The 17,921-nt window shown below is 36.0% G+C and overlaps 1 protein-coding gene across 1 annotated transcript in view; it reads left to right on the top strand.

Annotated features, from left to right (window-relative positions):
- Positions 1-17,921, top strand: part of LUZP2 (leucine zipper protein 2) — a 251,799-nt gene that overhangs the window by 190,298 nt on the left and 43,580 nt on the right. The window lies entirely within an intron of this gene.

The following is a 17,921-nucleotide window of genomic DNA, read 5'->3' as shown; positions in this document are numbered from 1 at the left end:
TACCACATCAAGGCAGAGACCTTCAAGAGGAGAAAAGGCCCATGTTTCTTTTCTTTTCTTTTTTTTTTTTTTTAAGATTTTATTTATTTATTTGAGAGAGGGAGAGAGAGTGAGCACGAGTGCGGGACAGAGGCAGAGGGAGATGGAGAAGCAGACTCGCCACTGAGCAGAGAACCCCATGCGGGGCTAGACCCTAGGACCCCGGGATCATGACCTGAGCCGAAGGCAGACGCTTAACCGACTGAGCCCACCCAGGCATCCCAAGGCTCATGTTTCTGTCCCCAGTGTTCTAGCTAAGACCCTTGAGGGTACAGAGGGTCTTCTGCCTATGTAATTAGGCTGTACTTTTCATCAACATCCAAGAAATCTTGAATAATGAACATAACTACGAGGAAAATTGTTGTTTTAAAGAGAGAGCTAAGATTCATAAGTCAGACTGACCAAGTAAAATCTGTTTTCTGCAACTTTCTAACTTTAAAACTTTGATCAGGGGGTGCCTGGGTGGCTCAGATGGTTAAGCATCTGCCTGCAGCTCAGGTCATGATCCCAGAGTCCTGGGATCGAGTCCCGCATCAGGCTCCCTGCTCTGCAGGGAGCCTGCTTCTCCCTCTGCCTCTCTCTCTCTCTCTGTCTCTCATGAATAAATAAATAAAAAATCTTTAAAAAAAAAAAAAACTTTGATCAAATTACTTCTCTGGGACTAATCTTCTGTATATATAAGATGGAGACAATAATAGCACCAACCCTACAGAGCTGGTGTGATGAATTAATAATAAAAAAAAATCCACATACAGCCTTCAGCTTATGCAGTACTGTCTGACCCTGAGAAACAATAAAAGTAGAAAGTAAGTATTTTATCTGGAAACCAGGATAACACTTTGAAGAGATTTAAAGATTTTTGCTATGGAATATTGACTTTAATTAAAACAAAAATTGTGTGCCTTGTTTTATTGTTGATATGTGAGTATGCAATAGATCTGTCCAAATGAGTACAACTATAGTTTTTTTAGCATAGTAGTATGGATGGATTCTTAGAATACATTTAATGTCAGCTATCATAATAGTAGGAGAACATTGAAAGACAGCAGAAAGGAAAAACAATTCAGATAAGTAATGCCGATAAAAAACAATGAGGAAATTGTTATGAAAATCCGGTATTTCAAAGGACACCTGGGTGGCTCAGTCGTTAAGCGTCTGCCTTCGGCTCAGGTCATGATTCCAGGGTCCTGGGATTGAGCCCTACATCGGGCTCCCTGCTCAGCGGGAAGCGTGCTTCTCCCTCTCCCGCTCCCCCTGCTTGTGTTCCCTCTCTCACTGTCTCTCTCTCTGTCAAATAAATAAATAAAATCTTAAAAAAAAAAAAAAGAAAGAAAAGAAAATCCAGTATTTCATCCTCACCCCAGGCGGTGACCATCTTCTTTCTTCTTTCCATGCAGCTCACTGCTTTGGATTTATCTGCACTTTACACTGGTAAAGGTCACAACTGTGGTATCTATTTAATTGGACAAGGATGATTTGTTTTTTGGTTTTTTTTTGTGTGTGTTTTTTTCCCCGTTTGTTAGAAATGCCAAAGTCATTCTAGTGACCCCATTCAGGAGCTTAAAGTCATCCATGCGAAAATTGCATTCTGCTTGGTGCCCGACGGTTTAAAGCAAAGTGGATTTGTATTTCCCTCTCTTCTGCCAAAAACCTGTTGCAATGCAATTTCCAAGAAGTCTCAAAGCAATGCACCTGGAATCATCATAGACCAAAGGTTCTCAACCCAGGCTGCATTTTTAATCACTGGGGGTTTCACTCACCCCTGAGTGTCAACACTCACAATTCTGATACAATCCAACTGAAGAGCAGGCTAGTTTGGGGGATTATTCAAAGCTCCCAGATTATTCTAATTTATATCCAACGTTGAGAACTATTAAGATCCTTACTCTAAGAATGGGAAAGGAGTCTAAGAATTAAGCCTACCCTTTTCCCCCACTTTCCTAGAGAAGAGATTTATCAGCTACCTCAGAGGTTTTAGATAGATCTGGTTTTCTACCAGTTGTCTGTCATTAGCTCACTATTTGGTTATCTTTCACATCTATCAACTGTTGGTGTTCTTCCATGCTACAAAATATATTTTATATCTTTATATCCAGGGTTATTGTAAGGATAAAAATGAACACATAAGTTGAAAACACTTTCGTAAGCTATAACATTACAACTAAGGAATTTTGTTTGGATTTCATTTTTGGTCCTAGGAGGTCTTAATAGCTTCTTTGATTACTTTGCAGCAGGTATGTGGCAATGAAGCTAAGTTTCAGTTAAAAATATTTAAAATAGTTTTGTTTTATTAAATAATTAATTAAATAATAATTTAAATAATATATAATAAACAAACATTAAAAATTAAAAATAAAATAATAAATTTAATTTAAATATTTTATTAAAAATAAAAATTCAGTTAAAAATAAAAAACATGGTATTTTATGAATATACATGATTATATGTACATAAATATTGTAAAATTATGTTGTATATTATAAGATACATATTTGATCTGGTAAATATGAAAATTGAACCCACAAGGAATCTTTGATGTATTTTTTTTTAGTACTGGTGTGCAGGTTTGTACTTGAAATAGTCTGAAACCAAATTCTCATTAGTTTTGATTTATTCTTGATACTTATATAATAACATTATTTATAGAAATTGATTAGTCGAGTAGCTCTATGAAGTTCTTTCAAAGACAGTTGTTAGCAACAGGAGGACATAATTCATTCAATCTTCCTAAAATTAGAATAGGAACAAAACATTCTTGGTCGAAATGTTATCTTAGGTAACTCTAGGAAGTCACATTAATATTCCGAGGAAACCTCACTGCTGGATATCTTCTTTGTCACAAAGGAATGGCTACCAGGTTCCATTTTCTTTTTATTTTCTTTCATAATTGAGATTTTATTGGTCGTCTTGAGGACCGATACCCCGATGTTTCAGTTTGTACGCAATTAACGTATGTACCAAAAAATGTAAAAGGTATGCAGTTGTGATTCTTTCCTAAACAGTTATTCCAGCGACTTTCCAGCTTAACTTTGGAGGCAAATTTTTTTCTTAAGAGGATATCATGTGCAAATATTTTCAAATGTTGTTAAGCTGTTGTGTCATAAATCCCCCTAACTCACAAAATCATCTACAGCCCATACTCAGCACATTATCAGAGTTACGAGGTAAACTGAACTACCAGGACCAAAGATGTTGCAGAGTGCATGAAATTCTGATAGGGAGAGCCAAGGCCAAGGAATGGCTTTCCCTTAGGAAACAATTCTACTAAAAATAAGATGAGAAGAGAAGTAATTTAAAATGATCAAGACATAATAAATGCAGGACTGTGCCTCCAAATTGCCATCCAGCGTGCTGTGTATTGTACGATATAAAACTACTTCTCCAGCTGTGGAATGATAATCAAGACAATCAAAACCTCCCATATTCAATATCCCACTATTTTCTGATTGTACCAAAAATAAACAACCAGCAAATGATTTTGCCTCTTTAAAAAAAAAAATTACATTTTAAAAATGGGATGAGGCAAGATTCTCTCCTTCTTAAAAATGTTTCTAGGGGCGCCTGGGTGGCTCAGTTGGTTAAGCGACTGCCTTCAGCTCAGGTCATGATCCTGGAGTCCCGGGATCGAGTCCCGCATCGGGCTCCCTGCTCGGCGGGGAGTCTGCTTCTCCCTCTGACCCTCCTCCCTCTCATGCTCTCTGTCTCTCATTCTCTCTGTCTCAAATAAATAAATAAAATCTTTAAAAAAAAATGTTTCTAGAGCTACTAAAAGATTTCCATCTACAAAATAGTTGATTAAAATATTCCTCTGGATTGTATAAGAAGGGAGACAGGCACCATCTGTAAGACATGGTATATGATGTAGTCAGACTCAGCTTTTTTTCTCTCCTGCTTCATCAGAGGCTGGACCCTCCTTGTTTGTAGTTTCTCCATTTTCTGCAGGTAAATCATCTTTAGTTTCTGGGTTAGACATTTTCTCCTGTTTTTCCTTTGCTCTCCTTTTCTCTTTTGTCTGAAGATTTATCATTTCCTGCTGTACTTCTGGGCTTCCTTTCCACTTTGCAGGAGCAGGTTTAGATGACAAGCTCCCCTACTGATCTCGCCCTGGGGAGCTTCTTTGGCAGAGCCCATCCTCTAAAACACACTGTTATAGAAGGTTATAAATAGTGAGAGGGTGGTCAGAGTTAAAGCATTCTAAGGTCTTTGCATTTTTTGGAAAGCAAAAATATTGAATAACTGCAAACTCTGGCAAGTATTCACATCAAGATATTCTGAATAACCCCACACACATAAAATACTTTATTGCTAAAAAATGCTACCCATCAAAAAAAATGCTAGCCATTATCTGAGCTTTCAAGAAGTCAATCACTGACTACAGATCACCATTACAAATATAATAATCATGAAAAGTTTTGAAATACTGTGGGAATTGCCAAAATGTGACACAGAGACATGAAGTGAGCATTTGCTGTCCGAAAAATGGCACTGAGAGACTTGTTTGATGCAGGGTTGCCACAAACCTTCCATTTGTAAAAAACACAGTATCTGCTAAGTGCAATAAAGCAAGGTACACCTGAGGCAATAGAGAGAGAATGATTAGGAAGACAAGATGATACTAGCAAACACAATTTTTAGGAGATTAATAGTATCTTCTTGGGGAGAGACGATGAGTCTGTGGTGGTGGGAAAAGGGAGGAGGGGATGGATTTGAGAAATGCAAAGGATAAAAAATTTGGAGGAATTTGTGTGGAAGTGTGAGAAGACGAGTTGATTCTTTTAAATAAGTTATTTGTGAAGAGAAGGAAAGTGGACAAATGTATGGGGGGCTTCTTAACAGGATGGAAGGAGATTGAGTACATTTTTGGTAAAAGAGAAAGGGGGAATGAATAAAGATAATGAAGACAAAATTTAGAGACCTATATTAAGTAGTCAAAATTCTAGAAGAAGCACCAAGGGATATGAATATGATCACTAGGTAAAGAGCAGTAGGGACATACCAACTTCTGAGATGGAAGATCAACTGGTTAAGATGAAGGAAGGTATGGATTAATTTTGATGTAGATGAAGGACAGTTCAAAGGGGATGCTGCCCAATGGCCTGTAGTTCATCAGTGAAAATTAGGCCCTTACTGACTCTGGAGAAGCTTCCTGTCCCTCTAGACAAATGCTTTGGCAAACCTGTCTGTACCCATCACATATACACTAATTCCAATTTCTAAATTCCCTCTATCGCACATCTGTTGGTACCCTGCTTTGTTTTCCAATCCTAGGGGAAAAATGAAACGACACATCTTCTCAAGAGACATGAAGTTAGGAAACATGAGATCCAGTAAAATGAGGTATTGCTTCAAAGAAAATATAGTAAAATAAAAGTAATCATTATACTCAAAGATGATATAAACTAAAATTAACAGTAAATCCAAAAGAAAATTAGCAAATTCATTTGTATTCCAGCAAATGTAAATTTGTTAATAAAATGTGCTAAGGGATTAAAATCACCTAAAATTCACTAGTTTCCAGTGTATTAAAACCAACTTCTTAAACAGAGTTAAATGCTAATCCATTCTGTATATACATTATCATGTACATGTAGAGAGAAACGAATAATGCTTTTTCAGCTGTAGGCTTATGCTTCTTTCCAATGGTCCTTTTTAGGCATTAACAAGTTCTATTAGGTGGGTACTCTGAGTATGCTGGACTCTCCCTTTATCATCACTGTCCTGGAAATCTGTGTTGGAATCTGCAACTAAATGTTAGCTACTCAGTGCCAAGAATCATGTGTAAGAGCACAGAATTTGGAATTCAACAGACCAATTCTAAATCCCAGCTTCTGCCAATTATTCAATGCACATATGAGATATTGAGAAATTAAACTGGAGACTGTGATTATTCCTTTTGAAATAGAGCTAACAATACAAAACAATGACCCTAGTAAACTAAGATGTATAAATGCTAAATTTATAGCATGATATCTGGCATACAGTATAGCTAGTGTTTAAGAGCATAGATTCTAAAGGCAAACTGCCCGGATTTGAATTTGTGCTCTGTACTAATCGGCTGTGTAACAAAGGCAAATTTTTAAACCAATTCTTACCAGCAACATGGGGATAATACTATTTTCCTCAAAAGGTTGTTATGAGGACAAACTAAATATTATTAGTTTCAGACTTATTTGCTAGTGATATATCATTGTGTGTCCATCTCTGGGGAAGTGTCCATCACAAAATTCTATATGGGGGACAATAAGAAAATAATACATGCATTCATCAAAAGAATTTCCACAAAAGGACTTCCAAAAACAACAGGAAACATAAGATCTTTATATTTGCTGAAAGTAATTATTCTTTGTACTAGATTTGATGAAAGACCAGAGAATTGTCATCTTGATCCACCCTCAATGCACTGAGTTGGATTTAAATGTTTCAAAGAAAATCAAAAATAGTAGCCTTGCTTTTCATCACTCTATGAAGCACATTGATATTCAGGATTTTGTGAAATTATAGACAGTCTTTTTGAATCTCCTAGAGTGCCAGTGTTAGAATTTCCTATGACATGTTTAGTCCTCTTTGATCTCCTCTTTACAAAAGCAAGAATATTTCCTGAGTGTCCATAGCTACCTAACCTAGGAAGTTATTCAAATCAAGTATACTCAAAGACCAAACTTTTCTCCTTTGTATGCTATTGCATAAGTTCTAATTGCTCAATAATAATAACAATAGTGATGAATTTAATTTGTGTAGTCCTTTATGGTGATTACTATAAGATGTTTTACTAGATTATAGTAATAAATAGAGCAGATCTTACTGTAACTATTTTACTTACAAAGGAACTGAAACAGGAACCCAGGTTTTTTATGCCAAATCTTGTGCACCAAATCACCGTCTCAGAATGCACATTACTTAGAACTTCAGAGATATTCTTACAAAAAGGAATGAACATTTAAGTATACACTTCTTCTTACATTATCACAACACTTAAATTTTATAGAGTATTTGTTCTGTAACTGATTTACTGCTGAGAGCTTTGCACAAGTTTTCTCAGTTAAAATCCAGAAGAACATTTTCAGGTGGTACTGGTAATATTCTGATGTTATAAGTGAGAAAACTAAGGCATTATAGAGGTTAGTGATCCATCTTAAGTCTCAAAACTAGGTCATTGGCAATTGAGGTTTTGAAGTCAAGTGTACCTGGCTCTAGAATCTGAGAGTCTGACCATCACTTTACAGCTGAAGATGTGGCTCTGATAACAACCCCCTTGCATTTAGAAGAGAAGGAAAAAGGAATAAAAAGCAAAACAACAAGAAAACAATTCACAAAATGGCAATAGTAAGTCTATACTTATCAATATTTACTTTAAATGTAAATAGACTAAACTATCCAATCAAAGACATAGAGTAGGAAAATGGGTGTAAAAACAAGACCTAACTATATGCTGCCTACAACAGACAAATTTCAGCTTTAAGGACACGTGTAGGCTAAAAGTGAAGGGATGGAAAAAGACATTCTATCCTTATGGAAATCTAAAGAAAGCAGAGATAGCTATACTTATATCAAACCAAATAAACTTTAAACCAAGGACTGTAAGAAGAGACCAAAAAAAGCCATTATATAATAATAAAGGGGTCAATTCATCAGGAGATTAAAAAATAAAATAGGAGCACCTAAATATATAAAATGAATATTAACAAATCTCAAGGGAGAATAGACAGAGAATATAATACAATGCTAGTAAGGGACTTTAGTAGCCTTCTTTCAACAATGGATCAATCATCCAAACAGAAAAGGATACATTGGACTCAAACTACATGTTAGATTAGATGGACCTAACAGACGTTTACAGAACATTCCATCTAACAGCAGGATACATATGCCTCTTAAGCACACATGGAACATTCTCCAGGACAGATCATATATTAGTCCACAAAATAAGTCTTAATAAATTTAAGAAGATTGAAATAATATCAAGCATTTTTTCTAACCTCAGTGGTATGAAATAAAAGAATCATAAGAAAACTGGACAATTCACAGATATGTGAAGATTAAACAATATGTTCCTGCACAAGCAATGAGTCAAAAAAGAAATCAAAAGAGAAATTTTAAAAAATATTTTTTTTTCAGATAAATAAAAATGGAAATGTGACACATCAAAACTTATGGGATGCAGTTCTAAAAATGAAATTTAGAGGGATGGCTGGGTGGCTCGCTCAGTTAAGTGTCCGCCTTCAGCTCAGGTCATGATCCCAGGGTCCTGGGATCGAGTTCCGCATCGGGCTCCCTGCTCAGTGAGGAGCCTGGTTCTCCCTCTGCCTCTGCCCCTCCCCCTGCTTGTGCTCTCTCTCTCTCTCTCTTTTTCTGACAAATAAATAAGTAAAATCTTTAAAAAATAAAAATGAAATTGAGTGATAAACACCTGCATAAAAAAAAGAAAGATCTCAAATAAACAACCTAACTTACACCTCAAAGAACTAGCAAAAGAACAAACTAAACCCAAAGTTAACAAGGAAAGAAATAACAAAGATCATAGGCAAATAAATGTAATAGAGATTAAAAAGATGATAGAAAAGATTGAAAAAATTAAGAGCTGATTTTTTTGGAAGAGATAAAATAGACAAAACTTTAGTTAGACTTACCAAGAAACAAAGAGAAAGGACTCAAATAATAAAATTGCAGTTGAAAGAAATGATGTTACAACTGATGCCACACAAATAAAATGGATCATAACAGACTACCACAAACAACCATGCACCAAAAAGTTGGACAGCCTAGAAGAAATAAATAAATTGCTAGAAACACACACTGTTACCAAGACTGAATAATGCTGAAATATAAAATCTGAACAGACCAATCACTAGTAAGGAAATTAATCAGTGATTAAAAACCTCCCAACAAACAGAAGTTTAAGACCAGATGGCACCATTGGAGAAATCTGTCAACCTTTTAAAGAGGAATTAATACCAATTATATCGAAGTTAAAAAAAAAAAAAGAGGGAATCCTTCCAAATGCATACTAGGTCAGCATTCCCCTTATACCAAAGCCAGACAAGGACACCACAAGAAAAGAAAATTATAGGCCAGTATCCTCGATGAACATAGAGGCAAAAATCCTCCACAAAATATTAGCAGATGGAATTCAACACTACATTGAAAGGATCATACACCATGATCAAGTGGGATTTATTCCAGAGATGGAAGGATGATTCAACACCCACAAATCAGTAAATGACTTAAAAATCATATGATCATCTCAATAGATGAGAAAAAGCATTTGACAGGATTCAATATCACTTTATGATTAAAAAATCTCCACAAACTGGATGTAGAGGGAATGTACTTCAACATAATAAAGACCACATTTGACAAGTCCGCAGCTAACATCATACTCAACTATGAAAAGTCAAGATCAGAAACAAAACAAGGGTGTTCCCTCAGAATTGGATGTCCTAGGCAGAGCAATTAGCAAGAAAAAGAAATAAAAGCATCTGGGAAAGAAAGAAGAAAGGCTCTGTTTGTAGATGACATGATCTTATACAGAGAAAACTCTAAAGACTCCCAAATATCAGAATTAATAACTTCAGTAAAGTTGTTGTTAGGTACTTGTGAGCCTTCTATTTTGATCTGTCACATCCTGTTGATTCAGAAGATATTACATATAGAATCTGCACTACTGAGATAAATCTATAAGATAACTTTTTTGAAATGGTTCAGCAACATTCTCTGTAGACACAACTAATATTGTTAAAATGTCCATACTATCCAAATCCATCTATAGGTTCAATGTAATCTCTGTCAAAATCCCAATGGCATTTTTCACAGAAATAGAAAACAACAAACGTAGAATTTGTATGGAACCACAAAAGATCCCCAATAGCCAAAGCAATCCTGAGAACAAAATTGGAGGCATCACACTCACTGATTTCAAACTATATTACAAAGCTATAGTAATCAGAGCAGTATAGTAGTGGCATAAAAACAGATCTGTAGACCAATGGAATAGAATAGAGAGCCCAAAAGGTAAAAAACAAAAACTCCCAGCCATTTTCTATTCAGGCAAACCTGAATTCAGTTGTCTGCTCTGTTACTTCCTAAGTGATTTAATCTTTGGCAAGTGCTTTGACATCTTTAAGAATCTGTTATCTCAAAAAAAAAAATTCTGTTATCTCATACAATACAATAATAGTATAACTTTGTAGGGTTGTTAGGGAAGACTGAATGAGATAGTGCATTTACAGCATACTCCTAAGTATTCAATTAATGTTAGCTTCTTGTAAGTAGGTAGTTAACAGAATGTCAGTTGAGTCTTATCTTTCCATTATATGCAAAAATTAAAGTCTCTGATGCTTCTGGAAACATTTCAGTGATAGCACTAAATGGACATGTGGTTGATGGTTTAATTCACAACAGTAAACTCCTGAGGACCTGGGGCATATCTTCATTCTTTTAGTTCCTCTAAAGTTCACCATAATACCTTTATCTAACGGTAAATGTTTGATGAGTGAAGAAACAAATGAATAAATTAATGAATGAGGAATCTGAGAGAAGGAATAGTTCCTCATTAGCCAAATTACAATGTGTTCATGAGATGCTGTATCTCTTAAAAGTTTTTCACATCCATACAATCATTCTGTGATGGAGAGTAAACATACTCATTTTAGTGACAACAACTGCTGTGGATTCCCATATTAAACACATGCTCTTTTCATACTTCATCATTAGTCATGTGTGTATTGTGAATTTCAGTATCTGTGATGGCAACAGCTTTGCCTTAATCCAGCCTACTACTCTTGCTAGACAGAGTCAATGAAAAGTGAGCATGGGGTTCAGGCCATTTTATTTCCAATATTATATGTAAAATATTCTAATCTTATTTTAAAATATAAAAACTGTGAATGTTCATGAATGCCTTTTTCATAGATGATGATAAAACTACCATATTTAAGTTAATCTGAGTCACACCAGTGTTCAGTTTTCCAGAATAACCTTATGTTTATTGTCCAGACTTAATTAAAATACCAGAATGTAGCATGTGATCTCATTGAATCCCTGAGAACTTTTAATTTTGCCACTGCTCATTCTCCATGGCTAAATTTACCATTCATTCAGGAATCATTCCTGATAGAGTTAAAACATATATAGGAGAACCTTTCCCACTACCTGGGGCACATGCTATCAAAGGATGGGGATAACAGGGAGTTTCCCATAATGCTTATGTAAAGACCCAAGAGGCAGCATTTCCTATCCTCTTCCTACAAAGTTGACCATTTGTATAACCAGCATTCATCTTATTTCCATGGATTACGGATTCAATTTCCTATTATTATTGTTAGGGTGAGGGTCCTTCTGTGCATGCCAACCTGCTTTTCTGAGCACTTAAGAAATCCTGATTGACATTTTCCCAGTTCTCTCACTTGGGCAAAAGATAATATCCTCCTATTCCCTGTATGTCTGTGAGTCCCTCACCTGAATAATAAGATAGTGTAAATAATTCTGATGCTTTCAGGGCGCCTGGGTGACTCAGTCGATTAAGCTTCTGCCTTCGGCTCAGGTCATGATCCTAGGGTCCTGGGATCGAGCCCCACATCGGGCTCCCTGTTCAGTGGGGAGTCCGCTTGTCCCTCTCCCTCTGTTTCTTCTGTCTCTCTCACTCTCTCTCAAATAAATAAGATCTTTCAAAAAAATAAAATCAATTAAAAAAATAATACTGATGCTTCCATTATGACCTGCTGCCCATAATACTGTTTTCAGATGAGTGATTTAAACTCCTTCCTGCCAACCTCCCCACACAGTTGTCCAGCTATGCTTAAATCTGCCACACAAGTTAGACATTATAAACATTGGACCTCCCATCTAGAGCTATTCTTTACAACTGGGAAGGTGTCTCTCTCCCTGAAGCATCAGTTTTCCCTTCCTCCTCATCCGTCCTGCTGTTGCTGCTAAAGCCCCAGCAATAGCCCAGCAAAATCCCAAGTTGCATTATACCACTATTGACACAGTTAAAAGCATGCCCTTGGTCTCATTAAGCTTTTACTTGGACCATATTAAAAACAGACCCTCTCTGGCTTCTCCATATGCTTAATGTTTTGTTGGCATGAAATAGATAAAATGTTTAATTTTCAACTTTAAAATGTGTAAAATACATTTAGTAAGACTTTGTCTGAATTCCTAGTTTTGTTTTGTTTTTTTTTACTTTTAGCCATTTGTTAATGCTTTCAGATAAATATTTTGAACATGTATATGGTATCGATTCTTTGTTATGTTTATATTCTCATAGACATAGGTCCACTCATCATTTATAATATCAACTACTTTTTAAAAATATAAATTATTTTTATTTTATTTTAAAGACTTTATTAATTTATTTGACAGAGAGAGACACAGCAAGAGAGAGAACACAAGCAGGGGGGGTCGGGGGGGAAGAAGCAGGCTTCCCGCGGAGCAAGGAGCCCGATGTGGGGCTCAATCCCAGGACGCTGGGATCGTGACCTGAGCCAAAGGCAGACACTTAATGACTGAGCCACCCAGGTTCCCCTAAAAATATTAATTATTTTTATTATAAAACATATGCTAAGGGATGACTGGGTGGCTCAGTCGGTTAAGCGTCTGACTTGGGCACAAGTCATAATCTCAGAGTCCTGGGATCGAGCAGGCATCGGGCTCCCTGCTCAGTGGGGAGTCTGCTTCTCCCTCTCCCCCTGCCCCTCCCACCATTCGTGCTCTCTCTTAAATAAATAAATAAAATCGTTTTTAAAAAAAAGTATGCTTATTTGTCATGGACAAATTTGGAAAATAATGGTAATAGTAATAATACCAATAGTTGTCATTTGTTGAATTGTGCTATACCCATATGAACATATTTAATCCTCACAAAACTCTAGAAGGAAGAAATACTATTATCCTCATTCTTTTAAATTTTTTTCCTTTGGAAAAATTTTAGACTTAATAAAAATACATTACAAAGATAGTACAGAGAGTTCCTGTATACCCTCCACTCAACTTTCCTTAATGTTAACATCTTCCATAGCTATGGGAGTTTATCAAAACTAAGAAATTAGCATTGATACATCATTACCAAACTACACACCTTACTTGAGTTTCACCAGTTTTTCTACTAATGTCCTTTTTTTTTATATTTCAGGATATCCAATTCAGGGTACTACATTGCATTTTTAGACATCATGTCTCATTAGTCTCCTCTGGTTTGTGACAGTTTTTCAGTCTTTGTTTTTCATAACCTTGACACTTTAGAAGTCATGGCCAAGTATTTTGTAGAATATCCATCCCCCAAACCAGGGCTGTCTGATGGGTGGTCATGCTTAGACTGGCATTATGGATTTTTCTAAATAATATCACAAAGTTGTGGTACTCTTCTTATCATTATATCAGGTATGTAACATCACTGGTGATGTTAATCCTCATCACTTGGTTAAGATGGTATGTGCCAGATTTCTCCACAAAGTTAGCTCTTGTCCTTTTCCATACTTTATTCTTTGGAAATGAATCATTAAGTTTAGCCTACACTCAAGGGAAGGGTAGTTAAGTTTTACCTTTTACAGAGGGAATGTCTGTGTATATATTATTTAGAATTCTTCTGTAAGGAATATTTGTCCTCCCCCCATTTATTTATTCATTCAGTCATTTATTTATATCAGATGGACTCATAGATATTTATTTTAGATTTTACGTTATAATCCAGTACTCTCATTATTTTTTTCCTTCAAATGGACTTCATTTTTCAGAGCAGTTTCAGGTGATAGCAAAATTTGGCAGAAATACAGAGAGTTCCCATATACTCTTTGCCCCCCCTGCCCCAACCCTCCCACACACAGAACCTCCTCCACTATTAACACCTCTCACTAGAGTGGTACATTTGTTATAATTGATGTACCTACATGGACACCTCATTATATCACCCAGAGCCCATTGTTTACATTAGGCTTCTTGGTGGTGTAAATTCTATGTATCTTGACAATTGTATAATGACATGTATCCACCATCATACAGAATGTATCCTCGTCTTTCATATGAATAAAATGAATTACAGAGATACTAGGTTGCTCACAAAAAGTAATACAGTTGGCTGACTTTGTATGAGTGAAATAATAACATCTCATTAAAATTCATTGTAAATGTTATTTGAATTATTTTATATATCATTTCCTTGTAGATATACACTATAATTGATTCATGTATCTCCTTATTTCTGTTTTAATTTTTTTCCATTTGTCCTTTTTAATAAATATATAAGTAACATTTAGATAAAGATCTGTCTTGTACTCTACCATAAGAATAGAGTATGTAGAGAGAGAAATCCTGCTTGTTCATTTTCACATCCCCCTTCCTTCCTCACTCATCCCTCTACTCAACAGCATTTAATACAGTGCCTAGCACCAATACAGTAGGTAATAAGTGATTGTTTACTAAATGAATGATTATCTAATAAGTTATTGAGCTTAAGGTTTTGTCAGGCGTACCTTTGAAGCTGATGTTATAGAGACCTGATTTCTGAGGTTTCTTAAAGCCACTGTCAGAAGCAAGAAATAGGAGCAGAAGGGCATGTTATTTTGATTTAGTGTCACATACTTAACCTTCTTAAAAATGACTTAAGAGTTTCACATCCTGGAATGGGTTTTTGTAGAATATTAAAGTCTCATAATATTTTGAAGGAATTCATAAGTTCCACCTGTGTTAATAACCATCTGTGAACTGCATCAAGCATGTAATCAAGGTTCCAGACCCTTTTGAAAATCCACTGTTTTCTGAAGTCTAACATTTTTATGTATAAAAATGGGAATGATTCCATAGTAGCCTTACTATGATGGACACAAAAGAACAACAACAAAAGACCTTTACTTTGGAGAAAATTACTTTGTCTAATACCACATACTCTGTTCATACAACTAAAGTCATTTTCTGAGAATTTTTTAAAAGAAATGTCCAAGAACCAACATCTTGCACTTGTGGTTTCCTAATAAAGTATGATCACTCATCTCCCCATCTTTAACTGACCACATTTCCCTCCAGAAAAACCAGTTACACCCAGCCTATTTTCAGGCACTCTCATTTTCTGGACCTAAATATCAGGTTTTTTGAGCAAAATTCCATTCCCCACCCCACCCTCCTCCTTCTTCAAAGTAAGCTCTATGCCCTACGTGGGGTTTGAACTCAGGACCCCAAGATCAAGAGTTGCATGCTCTACCAGCTGAGTCAGCCAGTCACTCCAAAATTCCATTCTTTTTGATTTGACGAATCAAATCAATCTTCATTGCAGCACTATATAACCATTTATGCTTCATTAATTACATCTTTTTTTTTTTCTGTTGTCATCTCTATAGATTTATTTTCCTGGTGTTGGCTTATATACCTATAAGTGGATTCTGCTATTATCAAATGCTTGGGTTTTGATTCTATATTTAATCACCTGCAGACATTATTTTCCTCTCTGCTGCTCTAGTACAACCATTATCTACTTTGAATTCTTGGAAGCCTTGCATATCTTTATGATATATTGGGGTCCCCTGAATAAATAATTTCTCTTGGGGTCTAATTTAATAACTTTTTAAATTGTTTTATTAATTGGACTCTACCATCTACAACTGATGAAATCTGTAACGGGCATATGGTAGTGTATAGCCAAAAGAATAATGCAGAAAGTTATTAAATTAAAACTGCTGTAGCCGTCTTGTAATTATGTAGGAGTGTTCTGAAAACAGCAAGCAGAAAGATGGAAAATTACTGGATCCTGGCAACATCCTGGATTACAGAATTAACCAACTCTAGAACTCTATATTAGGATTTCTTATGTGAGATAATAACTCTTCGTGCTTAGGCTGTTTTTAGTCGGGGATTATATAACTTACAACTAAATGATTTCTAACTGATCGAGTCTTCAGTATGGTAAAGGAGGAAGATAATTAAACATGTTAGAAATAATATATTTGTTATTATGTTACGTAATATGTTAAAAAACTAACATGTCAATGAAAAAAAAGGACACAGCATGAAGAAAAATGTGATCTTCCATGGGAGAATTTGGAAAGATTCATTAGTGCATGTTATACTCCAAGTGAGTTTCAAGAGTAAGTGGAAATTTATCAGGAAAAGGATTTGGGGGAAAGTAGAAGACGTAACCATGGGCTGAGGAACAGAGGAGGGGACAGTTAGGAATAATGCAAGACCTAAAACACTGTGCAGACACATGTGTGTATGTATGTGTGTACACAGAAATGTGAATGAGAGAGGAAAGAGAAGGAGGGAGTGTTTGAAGTGGTGAGTGGTGAGGTTTGGAGTATTGACAATGAGAACAGTAACTGGGTAACAGGCAGGTATAGAAAGATAGGTAGAAGAGAGGTTTAGAAGGAGCTTCTGTTTTCAGCCCAGGAATTGTTATGTTAACCTGAATGTCAACAGAGGAAGATCAATCAACATGATCGCCTTGAGCTTTGTCTTTCACCACACTGCACTGTCAGCATTTTGGAGGATGCAGTCGAGGGGGATATAGGGCATCTGTGTGGGGTCAGATGGGGAAGAAAGCTGTAACTATAGAAAATGTGGATGCCTCTGGGGGTAGAGCTAAAAGTCAGATGGGAGAGAGAATTAGGCAGACATTAATGAGACACCCATGCCTACCACTCTAACTGGATTTTTCATCAGTTCTTACCTTTCCTCAGGCATATTGCTTTCTTTGGGTTCCTTAAAGTTAGAAAGTTTTCTTATTCCTCAATCTTGTACCTATTCTCCTTCACTCAGAAGGCTCTGCCTGGCTTCCTCACCCGGGGAACTGCTCATCCTTCAGGTCTCTTGTTTTCAATGCTATTTCTTCAGGAAAACTTACCTGACCCTCCCGATGAGTCAGCTCACTCTATTATGTGCTGTACTCTCAAAGCAACCAAAAAATCTTTCATGGTAGTTAGCCAGATTGTACTTAATTAAATTTTTGTGAGGTAACCTGTTTTCATGCAATTCTTCTAGCAGACTGGGTGCTCCCTGAACACAGGGATTGCGTCTGTTTTGTATTCTGCCATATTCTGGCCACATTTAGGTCACCCAGGAAGTAGTTTTTGAATGACTGAACAAATAAGTGGGTGGCATACTTACTACCACCCTAAAGAGGAAGGGTGTGTACAAGGCATTAGGGTTGGGGCAAAAATAGGGGAATGTACTTTAGGTCAGTTGTCCTTAGTCATTTGAGATTTTGCAGACTCTACTCATGGTATAAAAGCAATGGACTCTCTCTCCACAGAAAATTATACCTATAATTCAATATCAATTGGCATAAGTTTAAGAAGTCCCACATTAAAGCTTATTATTAGAAAGTTACAAAAGTAAGTTTAGACTGGGAAGTTGAGTTATCTGGACATTCTATGTAGGAAATATCACTGAACTGTAATTTTTAGTTTTAGCTTCTCTGTATTTCTATTAAAATGAGATTAAAGGGAATATATTTGAAAATTTGGTAGTAAAGATTCAGATTAGGCATTGGAATTGATTTATTAAAGTTTCATAATTACAAACCATTTAACCTCTGGAGATGAATTGTTGCATTGTGAATATTATTCTTTCTAACATGCTTCAGAAGTGCTCTATTTGGAAAATGGCATATAAACAATGTAGGTAAAAACAATGTAAGTTTATTGACTTAAAATGTCAATTTTTTTCCTAATCAAATTTTACAGTGGTCCAATATTAGGATCACTGTGATTAAGGAGTGAGTATTTGAATGAGCTCTACCATTGTCTTACCTGTCAAATCTGGGAAAATTTCTTTAAAAGAATAAAAAAGAAGTATTTATTTATTTGAGAGAGAGAGAGTGAGTGGGAGGGTCAAAAGGAAAGGGTGAGAGAATCAAGCCAGCCCTGTGCTGAGTGGAGAGCCGTACGTACACCTCGATC

The sequence above is a fragment of the Mirounga angustirostris genome, unplaced genomic scaffold (genome assembly GCF_029215605.1).
Source record: "Mirounga angustirostris isolate CCGP_5_RB_7025 unplaced genomic scaffold, mMirAng1.0.hap1 SCAF_13, whole genome shotgun sequence".
Taxonomy (NCBI): domain Eukaryota; kingdom Metazoa; phylum Chordata; class Mammalia; order Carnivora; family Phocidae; genus Mirounga; species Mirounga angustirostris.
This window is presented reverse-complemented; position numbering and strand designations above follow the sequence as displayed.